Source organism: Eulemur rufifrons, chromosome 23, assembly GCF_041146395.1.
Source record: "Eulemur rufifrons isolate Redbay chromosome 23, OSU_ERuf_1, whole genome shotgun sequence".
Lineage (NCBI taxonomy): Eukaryota > Metazoa > Chordata > Mammalia > Primates > Lemuridae > Eulemur > Eulemur rufifrons.
Window position 1 is genome coordinate 30282860 of NC_091005.1, and position 14707 is coordinate 30297566.

At 44.3% G+C, this 14707-nt stretch overlaps 1 protein-coding gene across 2 annotated transcripts in view; it reads left to right on the forward strand.

Moving 5' to 3' along the window:
- The first annotated feature begins 1850 nt into the window (after nucleotides 1–1850).
- SIAH1 (siah E3 ubiquitin protein ligase 1) overlaps nucleotides 1851–14707 on the forward strand; it is a 30084-nt gene continuing 17227 nt past the window's right edge. Inside the window, exon 1 of one of the 2 annotated variants that reach the window (XM_069456585.1) lies at nucleotides 1851–2087. The gene's annotated coding sequence lies outside the window, so the exon portion shown is untranslated. Of the gene's footprint in view, nucleotides 2088–13757; nucleotides 13789–14707 lie in introns of those variants that run through there. The other variant, XM_069456587.1, reaches the window with a different exon arrangement.

A 14707-nucleotide genomic window follows, 5' to 3' on the forward strand; every position in this document is an offset into this window, starting at 1 on the left:
AGGTACCAGGCACCGTTTCTTTTGCAATTTTTTTTTTTTTTTTTTTTCATACAGAGTCTAGCTCTGTTGCTTAGACTAGAGTGCTGTGGCATCAGCTTAGCTCACAGCAACCTCAAACTCCTGGGCTCAAGCGATCCTCCGGCCTCAGCCTCCCGAGCAGCTGGGACTACAGGTGTGCGCCACTACACCCAGCTAATTTTTCATATTTTTAGTTGCCCGACTAATTTCTCTATTTTTAGTAGAGACTGGGTCTCGCTCTTGCTGAGGCTGGTCTCGAACTCCTGACCTCAAGTGATCCTTCCCCTTGGCCTCCTAGAGTGCTAGGATTATAGGGGGGAGCCACCACGCCTGACCCTTTTGCAATTTTTTCACAGCTGTTGTGATACATTTATTTATGAAATAGATTAATGTTTGTGTTCTCCAGAAGGCTGTACTGCATATATTTTTATGAGTGCACGTCCAGAGGCTGTGTATTCCCAGAACCTAGCACGATGCCTTGGCATTTGTTGAATAAATGAATACATAAATGTCTTCCTCATTTGGTAAGCTCCATGACCAAGCACAGTGTATGACAGAACATCTTAGAATCCCTCTGTAAATATCTGTTGAAGAAATGAATGATAGCACCATCGATAACTGCGTGGACATATATAACTCACCCAAGTTCTTTGACTTTTGGGCTTTGGGAATCAGCCTATTGGTAGCATATGATGCCTGTGGCTAAGAACACGTGGGTTTTTTTTTGTTGTTGTTTTGTTTTTAACTTTCTCAACCTCAAAAAACACTGTTTGGATCTGCCGATGGTCCCAGAGGAAAAGAGCAGACACAGTAAACAAAGTGTTAGGTTGAATACAGAAGTATCAACACATGAGAAATTTGCTGAGGGAAGCCGGAAATTAACCGTTTGTGTTAGTACCTAAGACAACTTTCTCTGCCTTCGGCTTGTGAGGAGAAATTTGTGTTCTCAGTGGAGTGCTTGCTTAAAAACTTCCCACGGTAAGAGATACGTTGATGGTGGGGAGGCTGGAGATGGTGGGGCGAAAACTATTCCCTGGCTTCTAAAATCCCATATAAAAAGTACCATCTTGCTTTCACATACACTATTTTTATAGATCTTCCATGGAAAGGTCCGCAAATGTCTCAGACACTAGCATTTGCTCATTGCACCCACCAAATAATTATATATGTCGCTTTCTTTATCCTAAAAGGGGACTTTGTGGATGAGTGAAGAGAAAAGGGAATGCTTCCCACCATCCACTTTTCAGCTAAAGTAAGCTTCTGAAACTCTTCCCGCTTTTGCTGAAGAGCGGCTCAGACCCACAAGGAGGTTTGGCCCGCGTCTCCTTCAGGGGTGCGGCCCCGGCGGCGGCCGCAGCCGGTTTCTTTCTCTTCGGAAGGAACCGAGCTGGGAAGGGCCGGTGCAGGCGACGAGCGGCGCCAGCGAGCGAGGCAGGAGGGGCCGTGCAGAGCAGCGGGCAGCCCTCGGGGCGGCGGCCAGCGCAGGCGCGCGTCCCCTCCGGCCGGGCCAGGGGTGGTGGTCGCGCGGCGGGAACAAAGCCCCGCGGGGGCCGTGGGATGAGCGCCTCTGACCCGGCAAGCAAGCGCCGGTGTCCCGCGGGCCGCCGGAAACAGCGTGACGCCAGCGTTTGCTGGGCGTAGGGCGTGCGGGCTCAGCAACGATAACCGCGGAACCGGAGCGCCAGCAGCCGCCGCTGGAGCCTAGCCGCGCGATGCCCGCGCGAGCCGCCGCCGGCCGGACCGGGGCCTCTGCGCCTGCGCGCCCGCAGGAAGCCCCGCCCCCTCGGGGGCTCCCGGCGCGCGGGGCCGCGCCTCCTCATGGCCGCCGCCGCAGTGTGTGGTATTTAGCGGGAGCGCGCGACGGGCTCGAGGACGCGCGAAACGGCGGCGGCCAGGGGGGAGCCGGGGCGGCCGTTGCGGGGCGCGCTCTCGAGCGGCGGCGGCGGCCCAGGGTGTCCCGTCGGTCTCGGTGCGGAGAAGAGGCCGTGGCACTGCCCACGGTGGCGGCGGTTGGCTACGGGGCGCGTTTGAGCCAGGACCGGGGTCCGAGGCGCGCTCACCGCCCACAGGTAAGGGGGGCCCGGCCTGGAGGGAGGAGCGGCGGTGAGGGCGCTCCGAGAGGAGGGCGCCGGCCCCGGTAATGGCGGCTGGCGGGAGTGCGGCCGGCCGGGTCGCGCCGCCGGGGCCCGGCGCGGGCAGCCCCGGCGCGGCGGCTCCTTTGTCTCGGCCGGAGCCCCGCCGCCGGCCGAGCGCCGCCCCCGCCCTCCCTTGCCGCCGCCGCCGCGAGCTGGCGCGCCCCTGCCCCTGGCGCCCCGGGCCGGCGGGGGGCGGCGGGCGGCGGGGGCCGGCCCCGCACCACCGGGCCGGGGGCGGGGGAAGGGGTCAGCGGCGGTCGGCGCCGCGCACCCGGGAGGCGGGCCTGGCCGGGGGAGGCGCCCGGCGCGCCCGGCGCCCTCCTGCCGGCCTTTGTTGTGGAGGGTCCCGGGGTGTGCGGCCAACATGGCGGAGGTCAGCTGAGTGCGGGCCGCGGCCGGCCCTGCCCCCGCTCCGCGCCCGCCCCGCGCCGCGCCGGCCGCGCAGTCCTTGGCCTGCGCTCCCGGCCGACCCCGGCAGGAGCCGCCCGCGACGGTGCTGCGTTCCCCTCCTGCTCCGGCCTGCGGCTTCATTGTGCGGTGGGAAGAATGCAGCCGCCTCCCTTGTTTATGTCGTTAGCGAGGAGCGCGCGTGAACGGCTTGCCAGGGAAGCTCCGGCTTTCTGTAACAAACCTTGCACTTCCGAGGCTACATTTGCTAGGTAGTTTGGGGTCCTTTCTGGACTCTCCCGGATTTATAACTTAGGAATGTGGATAATCTGGGCCACAGCGATGCGTAGGCTTTTCTTTGCCGCCTGTGTGTTCCTGGAGAGATGAAACATTTGTTTGCTCTGGCATTCAGAAAAGTCCAGTTTGTGTGTTCGGACAAGCAGGTTGTGTGTAGCTGTTTTGTCAGAGTCATAGAAGCTGCGGACATGGATGTAGGACAGCGATCTGACTGCCTGTTCCTAGCAGTTGAACATTTACTTTTTCTTGATAAGCGGCTGTCAAGGGTAAATTGTTAACTCCTTTAAGCAGTTGAATGTTTATAGAGTATGTGCTCTGACGTGAGACTGTCCCCTTTGGGTCAAATCCTTCCCTACTAGTTTGTGACCTTGGACAAGACACTTAACCTCTCTCTGCTTCATTTTCCTTATCTGCAAAATGGGTGTAATGACAGGACCTACGTCAAGCACTGTTGAGAGAATTGATGAGATGATTGTAGTTGAAGAGCTTAGAGCAGTGGCAGCCCGTAGTAAGTGCTTAGTAAATGCGTGCTGTTAGGGCTGTTGTTTAATCCCTAAATTTTACGGTGTTATTTTGGCTTGATGGATATGTTGGAAGTGCATAGGCCAGAATTTGTGAACTCAACGTTATAAATCTTTAGTACTGGAGTTTTCCTTTTAGTGCATTTTGTTGTTAAAAAGGAAAAGGGTTTATATGATAAATTGACGGGCTTTTTGAGGTGATGGCATTTTGGAAATTTCTGTAATAGGGGATTTGAATGGATAGATCTTAATGTGGTCTGGAACTTAAAAAACCAAATTGGTTAAAATGACGTCGTCTTTTAGTCAGTTTAGATTTATGGATCAGTTCACTTTCTTTTTTCTTATTTATTTCTTGGAGACAGGGTCTCACTCTGTCACCCACACTAGAATGCCCAATCATAGCTCACTGTAACCTGGAACTACTGGGCTCAAGCGATCCTCCTGTGTCAGCCTCCCAAGCAGGTGGGACCACAGGCACGCACCACCATCCCTGGCTAGTTTTTCTATTTTTTGTACAGTGTCGCCACGCTGGTCTCAAACTGCTGGCCTCAAGTCATTCTCCTGCTTCAGCCTCCCAAATTGCTGGGATTAAAGGCATGAGCAACTGGGCTCAGGCGATCAGTTCACTTTCAAGGACTTGAGTTAACTAACTGGGAAAGGGGAGGACAGTGAATACCTTTAATCGAGTGTTAGGTATCTATGGTGTCACCATCTCTTTTAGAATTACTGAAGAGCAGAGTGTAGTGTGATAGCAGAAGTGGTGATCTGGTGATTTTATCTGGGAGATACTCGCTCTGTTAGGAGAACTTTGTGACTGGTAGAATTTGAGACAAAAATTGGTTGTGTAATTTTTCATTCTGGAAATTAAATAATTTGTAATCTGGAATGATTAGTTGCAATTCTATCCAGAATTTTTCCCTTGTTTTGCCAAACAGTTCTTTATGTTATAGAATTGGTTTAAGCGACTCCTTTTGGCATCTTCCCAGCATAATTTATTAACATTTGACATTTTAAACTGAAATATAGTTTAATTAGTAGATATGGAACTATTAACTTTTCAGAATAAGTATTCCACACAGTACAAATTCTGAAACAAATGTAATTCAGTTTACATCTTTATGTCTGTTTCCTCTAAACTTTGGGAAATGCTTACAGAATTGCAGTATTTTTAATATTTGTAATTAAAAGAATATTATATTTAGGTTAGAATTAATCAGAGTTACAAAGGAATTATCTAGCTATGTCGATGACAATATGAAGAATAGGATTTTATTTTCAATGAGTATGGTGTTTTGAAAACAGTTCTTAACAAAATGAGGGTAATAGTAAATTTAGTAACTTTAGATTTAGTGACTTCACAAAGTCTTAGGTGACTGCTTAATTGTATTTCAAAGCAGTTGATTTACACAATTTTAAAGATTGGAGTTGCTTTGCTTAAAGAGATCTATTATAGACTTTTATGGAATTTCTGTATTCACCTTGTAAAAATGTTGTAAATTCTGGATATTTTTGGTACAGACTTCACTTTCAACAAAATCTGTATGAAAACCTCAGGACTCCCTTCCCCATCCCCCCGCCCCCCACAAAAAAGGAATGAAATTTTCCTCTTTACAATATGTATCCTTAATGGTAATGCACTTTATTTTTTTTTTTTTCTTTTTTTCTTTTTTTTTTTTTTTAGCTGTCTATATAATTTCTTTCTATTTTTAGTAGAGATGGGGTCTCGCTCTTGCTCAGGCTGGTCTCGAACTCCTGAGCTCAAACGATCCGCCCACCTCGGCCTCCCAGAGTGCTAGGATTACAGGCGTGAGCCACCACGCCCGGCCGGTAATGCACTTTAAATGATTTGGCTTCCATGTTCCATGGCTATAGTTACTAGAACATCTACTGCATAAGAGCAGGAATTGTGGGGTGGTTTTGTTTTTTTTTTTTTTTTTTTTTTTTGAGTCTTGCTCTGTCCAGGGCTCACTACAACCTCAAATGCCTGGGACTCAGTGATCCTCCTGCCTCAGCCTCCTGAGTAGCTGGAACTACAGGCATGCACCATCCACTTGGCTAATTTTTTATTTTTTGTAGAGACAGGGTCTTTCTGTGTTGCTCAGGCTGGTCTCAAACTCCTGGCCTCAAGTGATTCTCCTGCCTCACCCTTCCAAGGTGCTAGGATTATAGGCGTGAACCACTGTGCCCAGCCTGTGTGTGTGTGTATGTGTGTGTATGTGTATGTGTGAAGGGGTAGTTATACCTATATCCTCAATATCTAGTGCTCAGTACATATTTGTTAACTCACCTACTACTGTCTGTATGCTAGTGAAACTCGCATATATTCTCTTAGCAGATTTTTTCAATAGACTTAACTTTTTAGACTTAACTTTTTAGAAGCAACTGTAGGTTCACAGCAAAATTGAGTGGAAGGTAGAGATTTCTCATACCGCCCTTGCCTCTACACATGCATAACCTTCCACATCATCAACATCCCCCACCAAAGTGGTACATTTGTTACAATTGATGAACATAAACGTTGACACATCATTATCACCCAGTGTCCGTAGTTTATTTTGTTTATTCTTGGTGTTGGACATTTTATGGGTTTGGACAAAAGTATAATGATGTATATGAAAACATGAATAAGTAGTTCATTGCTCTAAAAATCCTCTGTACTCCATGTATTCATCCTGTCACCCCCCAACCATGGATCTTTTTACTGTCTTGATAGTTTTGCTTTTTCAGATGTCATATATGTAGGTGGACCCATACAGTTATGTAGCCTTTTCAGATTGGCTTCTTTAACCTAGTAATATGCATGTAAGTTTCTTGCATGTTTTTTCGTGGCTTTATCTCATTTCTTTTTAGTGTTGAATAATATTCTGTTGTCTAGATACACCATAACTGGTTTATCCATTCACTTGCTGAAGGACGTCTTGGTTGCTTTCAAGTTTTGGCAATTGTAAATAAAGCTGCTTGAACATCTATGTGTAGATTTTTGTGTGGACATAAGTTTTTAACTCCTTTGGGTAAATACCAAGGAGTGTGATTGCTAGATCATATGGTAAGAGTGTGTTTAGTTTTGTAAGAGTCTGCCAGGCTGTCTTTCAAAGTGGCTGTACCATTTTGTATTCCCACCAGCAACGAATGAGAGTTCCTGTTGCTCTACACCCTTGCCAGAATTTGCTGTTGTCAGTGTTCTGGATTTTGACTATTCTTAATAGGCGAGTAATAGTATCTTATTTTTAATTTGTATTTCCCTGATGACATATGATGTGTAGCGCTGTTTCATATGCTATTTGCCATTTGTATGTGTATCTTTGGTGAGGAGTCTGTTAAGGTCTTTGGCTCATTTTTTAAGTCAGGTTGGTAGTTTTCTTGAGTTTTAAGAGTTCTTTGTGTATTTTGGATAACAGTTCTTTATCAGATATGTCTGTTGCAAATATTTTTTTTTTCTACTGTCTAGCTATCTTGAAGCTGGCATTGCTTTTCTCTCTTCAACATTTTAATTTTTGAGATGGAATCTGAGCCTGGGCTAGAGTGCAGTGGCGTCGTCATAGCTCACTGTAACCTCCAACTCCTGGGCTTAAGCAATCTGCCTGGCTCAGTCTCTCCGGTAGTTGGGCTACAGGCAGGCAACACCATGCCTGGCTGATTTTTAAATTTTTGTAGAGATGGAGTCTTGCTATGGTTGCTCAGGCTGGTCTTGAACTCTTGGCCTCAAGTGGTTCTTCTGCCTTGCCCTCCCAAGGTGCTAGGGTTATAAGTATGAGCCACTGCGCCCGGCCTAAGTGAGCTTTCTAATAGGTGAACCTGACCTAAAAAGCCTTCAGTATAAAGACCTAAGTTCCTTCACATGGTTAGTAAGTACAGAGCCCCTCCTGAGCTGGCCCCTCTTGTTAATCCCCTGCCATTTTGGGCGATGTACTTGAAAGTCCCTTTCTTCCTGTTAAGCTCTGTTATCTCAGCCTAGATAGGTGTCTGAGAAGCTCTTTTTAAACTCCCCACCTTGAATTGGGTGTCATCTCTGCTTCCCCAAAGCACTCTGCTTGGCCCTGCTGTAACATGTATCTTCCTGAATTGTAATTTTTCTTGACTTCTTTGCCTCCCCAAATAGACTGTAATCTCTATGAGAACTTGGTCTTGGTCACCACTGTTTGTCTAGAGTTTAGCCCTCTTTCTGGCACATGGTTAGTACTCAGTTAATATTTAGTATCTTTATACTCTCCTTTTCCAGCCTTATCTCCAGCATTTCTTTGCCCTACCTGGTCAAACTGTATTCCTTTGTTCCTTGAACACTGTATTTCAATATCTCCGTGCTTTTGTTCATGATTGTATTTAATCTCTGAAATATTTGTCTGTGCTACTTTGGGTAGATTACTTAACCTGTCTAAGCCTTAGTTTCTATTAGCACGTGAACAGCTGTTAAGTATATTGCTGCCTCCCTCTTGCCCCACCCGCCATGTCCCAATGCTAGAGTGGCAGTATAATTGAGTGGTCGAGAGGACAGGCCCTTAAGAGTCAGACCTGGATGTCTCTTGACTCTATCACTCATTAGTTGTGTTTGTGACCTTAAGATCCATGAGGGCAGGAATACTGCCTACTTTTGCATCCAAAAGCACATGCCTGATACTTAGAAAGTGCTTAAATAATTTAAAAAATTAGTTGTTGAATAAGTTACTTCTCTAAATACTACCATTTATGTTCTAGTGAGGAAAGAAATAAACAGAAGTGCAAACTGGTATGCATTATAAAGGAATCAAAAGTGCTGAAGTAGAGAATGGGGGCAGGAGGGAGACCTGCTGTCTGAGGTGGAGGTAAAAGGATAAGGAGCTAGCCTTTTGAAGGGTGGAAGGGAGTGCTGCTCTGGAAGGAGCAGCCAGGTGTAAAGACCTGGAGGCAGGCTAGAACTTGGACTCCAGCTGAGAGGAGAGTGTTGCTGAAGCAAATGGATGAGGGGGATGTAAGGTTTTTGGATGGTCGGCGCCAGAGAAAGACTAGCCAAGTGGAAAGGGGCAAGCAAGGAGGCTTTATTTGAGTGCTCCCGGGCGAGGATAACGGGTCCCAAGAGAGGGGCCTGGGTGAGGTTCACGGGTCCCGGGAGAGGGGCCGGAGAAGTTGCGCTGCCCAGAAGTTTTGTGTGGGCTTATATATGTTTTAGAGCTGGGGGATGGGGGTTTTTTGGCGTGAAGAGTTTTGGCGCGCCAAGAGTTAGGAATTTTCCGTTATGGTTTTAGGGTGGGTATTGAGAACTAGGAGGGGCTGGTGGTATGTATGGATTCCAGGAACCAGACCCGTATCAGGGTAACCATCCAGGTGTGGCTATTCTTTAACTTAGCTGGGCGTTGCAGGCATTGTTTTCAGCAGGTCTTGTGGACTTCTTCTTTTTCATTAGGGAGGGAGGGTTGCCCACCAGCCTTACAGGGGAGAGATAGGCAAAGATCAGATCCCTCAGAGTCAAAGCAAGGAATGTTAATTTTAAGAGTGCTAGGAAACTACCAAAAGGTTTTAATTAAAGGGGTAATGTAAAATACACTAACTTAAGATTGCTTTAGCTTTTTGGAGATGGGTTAGAAGGCCGTTTCTTTAATTAGGCAATAGTTGATTATGACCTGGACCTGGATTAAGGTGGTGGGGGTGAAGATGAAAAGTGAATGGATGTGAGATATGTTTTGGACACAGAATGAATAGGCCTTGCTGATGATTAGACATGAGAGGTGAGGGAAGTAAGGAATTAGGTTTCTGGCTTGAGCAACTGTGTGGATCATGGTGCCATTTACCAAGATGGAAAAGACTGGAAGGGGCAATGGGAGAGATTAGGGGTAAAATTGAGTGTTCTGCTGTGTTGGACTTGAGGTGTCTGTGAGATACCTGACATGATCTGGTGAGGTGAGAAGGAAAATCTGGGGGGTGTGGTGTTGCAGAAGCCAGGTGGGAGACACTAGAGCATGTTTGGGTGCCAGAGGGCCAAGAGAAAGAGGGAGAGATTGATGCAAGAAAGAAGTGTTAATGGAAGGAGTATGAAGTCTGAGAAAGTGAGAGGACAGTGCAGGGTCACTTCTAGGCTTGCCGGTAGGAAGACAAGGTAGCTTGTATCGGTGGCTTCTGCTGTCTTTTCTAAAGAATGCATAGGTGAAGCCATCAGTTGAGAGTGCTTAGTCAGTGAATACTATACTGTGACAGGTCGGGGGTGTAGTGGAGAAAGGTTGAGGAACTGAGCAGGGGAAAGAGGAAAGCTGCTGTCAAGTGTTAGCTGATAACACCTGATTGCTGTTGTCAGAGGAGATTCTAGGAGAATTCCTAGAACAACGTGATTTTTTTCCTAAATGTAAAATAAACTATTTTATGTGCATTTAGTATAAATACATGCAGAAAAGTGCTCAAATCATGTTGTGTTTTTATTAATACAAAGGGAGCACACTATTGTAACCAGCTATTGGATCAAGAAACGCAACATTACCAGAACAAGAGGCCCCTATCCTTCTTTCCCCATCTAATTACTGCCCCCTCCCCCAAAACACCTCTTGATTTTTAACACTATAGATTGATTCTGCCTGATTTTGAGTTTTATATGAACGGAACAATACATTATGTCCTCATTTCTGTTTGACTTCTTTCACTCAACATTGTGAGATTCAGAGGTATCACTTAGTTTGTCCCTGACAAAGTTACCAGCTGGGTAGCCATGTTTCCCAGTACTTCTATGTAGATTTTTTTTCTTAAGTCTTCAGGAACTCTAAGCTTAATGATATAGACAAGTTATGACCAGAATAAATACAGGCAAAGACCTTTTGTTATGTTCAATCGTGTTGAACTTACTTGTGGTTTTTGTTTCTTTTTTTTAAGGTAGTCAAATTTAGCAGTGGGGGGATTGTATACTAACTTTAGTGACACTAATGTTAATAAATTCTGATAACCCACTACCATCAGACCAGCAGTTTACTTTCTTTTGAACAGGGAACATACGGAAGAAACTAGGAAGAGAAAAACCTTTGAAGAACTGAACTAATTATTTTATAAAAGCAGATCTTGCCAGTGAGAAATATTTTCCTAAAAATTTAGAAGAATTTAACGCCAGTCTTGAGTTTTATAGAAAGTATTACACTGTACTTGTTATAATTACTTCTTATTGTTACGTTGACAAGCTTAGCTAATGATGTTGATGTAGTGAAATACAGTGAATGTAAGGGTACACTAGCTTCTCTGCAAAGACTCTTCTTTGGAAAGATTACTTTAATAATTGGTTTAACTAAATGAAGTAATCTAATTATTAAAAACTTCTTGATAGTTTCCCTCTTTTTTTTTTTTTTTTTGAGACACAGTCTCACTCTGCCCAAGCTGGAATGCAGTGGTATGATTATAGCTCACTGCAGCCTCCAACTCTTGGGCGCAAGAGATCCTCCCACCTCAGCCTCCCGAGTAGCTGGGACTACAGGTGTACAACATCATGCATTTTATTACTATTACTATTATTTTTAAAGGTAGTACGGTATTCTGTTGTATAGATTATAATTTAACTCTCTTAAGATAGGGCTCTTTTCATTTTATTTGCTATTACAAACATGACTGCTATGCGCATCTGTATACGTAAACATATACTTTTGCCAACATGTGTGAATTTAGAGGATAGATTCTTGAAGGAAAAACTGCTGGTTCAGAGTATACATTAAGTTTTGATAGAAACTGCCAAATTGTATGAGAGGCTTTCACAGTGGACATTCCCAAAGGTGTAGGAGAATCAGTTTCTTTGCCAATACTTGGAATCAAATCTTTGGAAACAAATTTATATGTCATTTCCTTACTAAAGCATGCATGCTGACATTTCTCATACCATATTTTTGAAATTTTTTCCTTTTTTCTGAAGAGTTTTATATCCACATATAGTTCAGAATCAAACAGTTCTGCAAGGTTTGTTTAAAAACAAAACAAAACTCCCTGCCCGTACTCCTCTCCAGATGCCTCTCTTTTCCAGAGGCAACTACTTTTACCTCTTTTAGTTGATTATTTTTGCATTTACTTTTAGATTTCAGTTTTTGGCTTCCTTTATTGAAATTCTGGTACGAACTTAACTCTTCTTCCTGCCCCATGGCATGTGCTTACCTTGCTCATTCCTACACTCTTCTAATTTAGTAACATTGCAATTTTGTGTTTGCATTATTATGACTATAAAGGTTATTCACAATTTGAGCCATGTGCTGAGATTACTTTTTTCCTGCGTCATTTAATTTCTATTCCTTGTAGCTAACACCTTTTTTTTTTTTTTTTGGCTTTGTTTTCTATGTGCTTATTGCTAATGCTACCCCACCTTCTTTGCCACTTGTCTAAAAGTTCAATCAAGTTGCTTGGATGCCTTAAGTTGCCTTCTTCTTCTAGTGTAAAGTTGTCATTATCCTTAGTATTGCCTTTACCTTTCTCCTGGATTTAGTTTTTTGTTTATTGTAATTCCTGTTCTGTTCTTTCTTGGTTTGTTCCCTTGTATTTGAAGAGCTTGTCCCACCAGGAGCTTCCTGAGAACATATCCAGGGGAGACAATGTTTTGAAATCTTGCATCATTATTGTGCCCTCAATACTTTTAGGATAATTTGGTTGGGTATAGAATTCTTGGATATAATCATTTTCTTTGAGAATTTTAAAAGCATTGCTCTGTTGCTTTCTAACTTTGGATGTTGCTGCTCAAAGTCCAAAGCTCTTTTGCTTTCTAATTTATTTATTTTTATTTATTCATCTAACATATTGAGCCTGTACTATGTGTCAGGCATTGTTTTTTTAAGCATTTAGGATACTTCATTGAGCCAGACAAAAATCCTATCTTCCAGGTGAGGGTGCGGGGACCTATAACAACAAAACAAAAAGTAGTAAGTGAATTGTATAGCCTGTTAGAAGACACTACATTCTATGGAGAAAAAAGTAGAGATTGGGAGGACAGGAGGAAAGGGATGAGGAAGAGCAGTGGGCTAAGATTTCAGAGTACATAGTGGAAGAATCACTGGGTAGGGTGCTAATTGCTATTTGAAATAGAGGGAACAGGGTGGGCCTCGTTGAGAAAGTAACATTTCAGCAAAGATTTGAAGGTTAAGGAGTTAGCTATGTGGCTATGAGGGAGAAAAGTGTTTTAAGGTAGAGAACCACAGGAGCGACCTAGCATTGTCATGAAACAAGGAAATCAGTGCAGCTGAGTGAGGGGGAAAGAAGTGGGAGATAAAGTCAAGGAGTAATGGGAACACATCAGCATACTGTATAGGGCCGGGTGGGCTAGTTTTAGGATTTTAGCTTTTACTCTAATCTGGGTAGCCAGTGGAGGGTACAGAACAGAGATTTACATTATCTGATATTAAATTTTTTTTTTTTTTTTTGAGACAGAATCTCACTCTGTTGCCTGGGCTAGAGTGCCATGGCGTCAGCCTAGCTCACAGCAACCTCAAACTACTGGGCTCAAGCGATCCTTCTGCCTCAGCCTCCCAAGTAGCTGGGACTACGGGCTCTCGCCACCATGCCCTGTTAATTTTTTCTGTTTTTAGTAGAGAACAACCTTGCTTAGACTGGTCTTGAACTCCTGACCCCGAGTGATCCTCCTGCATTGACCTCCCAGAGTGCTAGGATTACAGGCATGAGCCACCACGCCCGGCCTATGTGATATAAAATTGAACTGCATCCATCTGGCTGTTGTGTTTAGAAACATATTAAGGGATAAGGGTGGGAGACAAGGATGGAAACGGAGGATGGTTAGGAGGCTATCACAATAATCCAGATGAGAGATAATGGTGGCTTGGACTAGATGGTAGTGGTAAAGGTGATGAAGAATGGTTGGATTCTGACTGTATTTTGAATGGAGGGACAGTAAGATATCCTAGTTATTTTAGATATATGGTGTAGAAGAGAAGAATCAAGGATGACTTTATGTCCTGCCTGGTCTAAAAAAAGAAGAAAGAGAAAAAAAATATATTTTAAAAAAGGATGACTTTAAGGCTTTTAACCTGAGTAACCGGAAGGATAGAGTTGTCATCAATTGAAAAAGGGAGGGCTGGGTACGGTGGCTCATGCCTGTAATCCTAGCACTCTGGGAGGCTGAGACAAGAGGATCGCTTGAGGTCAGGAGTTTGAGACCAGCCTAAGCAAGAGTGAGACCCCCATCTCTACAAATAATAGAAAAAATTAGCCGGTCATGGTGGCATGCACCTGTAGTCCCACATACTTGAGAGGCTGAGACCAGAGGATCGTTGAGGTTGAGGTTGCAGTGAGCTATGATGATGCTACTGTACCCTAGCCTGGGTAACAGGGCAAGACGCTGTCTCAAAAAAAAAATTTTTTTTTTTTTTTGAAAAGGGAAAAATCTCTGGGTAGAATGTCTTTGGAAGATGATAAGCAGTTCAGCTTTGGTCATCATGCCCCGTAGAGATGTCTACATGGCAGATGGATGTGCAAATCTGGGGTTTAGGACAAAACTGGAGGTTGGTTCGTTTTTTTTTTTTTTTCTTCTCTTTTCTTTTCTTTCCTTCCCTCCTTCCTTCCTTTCTTCTTTTTCTTCCTTCCTTCCTTTCTTCCTCCCCTCTCCATTCCTCCCTTCCTCTCTACCTTCCTTTTCCCTTTTTCTTCCTCTTTCTTCCTTCCCTTCCTTTTCTTCCTTTTCTTTCTTTTTTGAGACAGGGTCTTGTTCTGTTGCCTAGGTTAGAGTGCAGTGGCACGAGGGATCATAGCTCACCGTAACCTTGAACTCCTGGCCTCCAGTGATCCTCCCACCTTGGCCTCCCAAAGCTGGGATTATGGAGAGTTGTTGTTGTTGTTTTTAAACTTGGTAGACATTTGGATGGATTTTAAAACTATGAGACTGATTGGGATCACCAAAGTCACCAGTGTAGATGAGTAAGTAACATAGTAGTGGGTGAGGGTGGGAGACAGGGATGGAAACAGGGAAGCTGGTTGGTTAGGAGGATATTGCAATAATGCATAGGCAAGTTCAATTTCAAGAGTTTGAGGAAAAGAGCAGGAATCAGAGGAAGCTGAGAAGGGGTGACTGGTGAGATAGAAAAGCCAAGGTGTGCAAAGTCAGTGAACAAAGTTTATTAAGCAGGAGCCAGTGACCTACCAACTCTGTCAGATGTTGCTGACAGTTCAAAAGTTGCAAATTAAATATAAACAAAACTGCAAAACCATTGAAATTTAAACGACTAGCTCACTAGAATGTTGGATACTGTTTGCTAAATTCAGGTTCTAGAAACAGCACTTAGGGAGTTGACTGTTACCATGCAGGTTCTTTTTGAGTTAAGCTTACTTAATTGCCTTGTCATGTGGTCACCATATGATGTATTTTTTTTTACTGACATACATAAGTGCTTACACAGATGCATCATTTGTGTGTTAGATCCACCT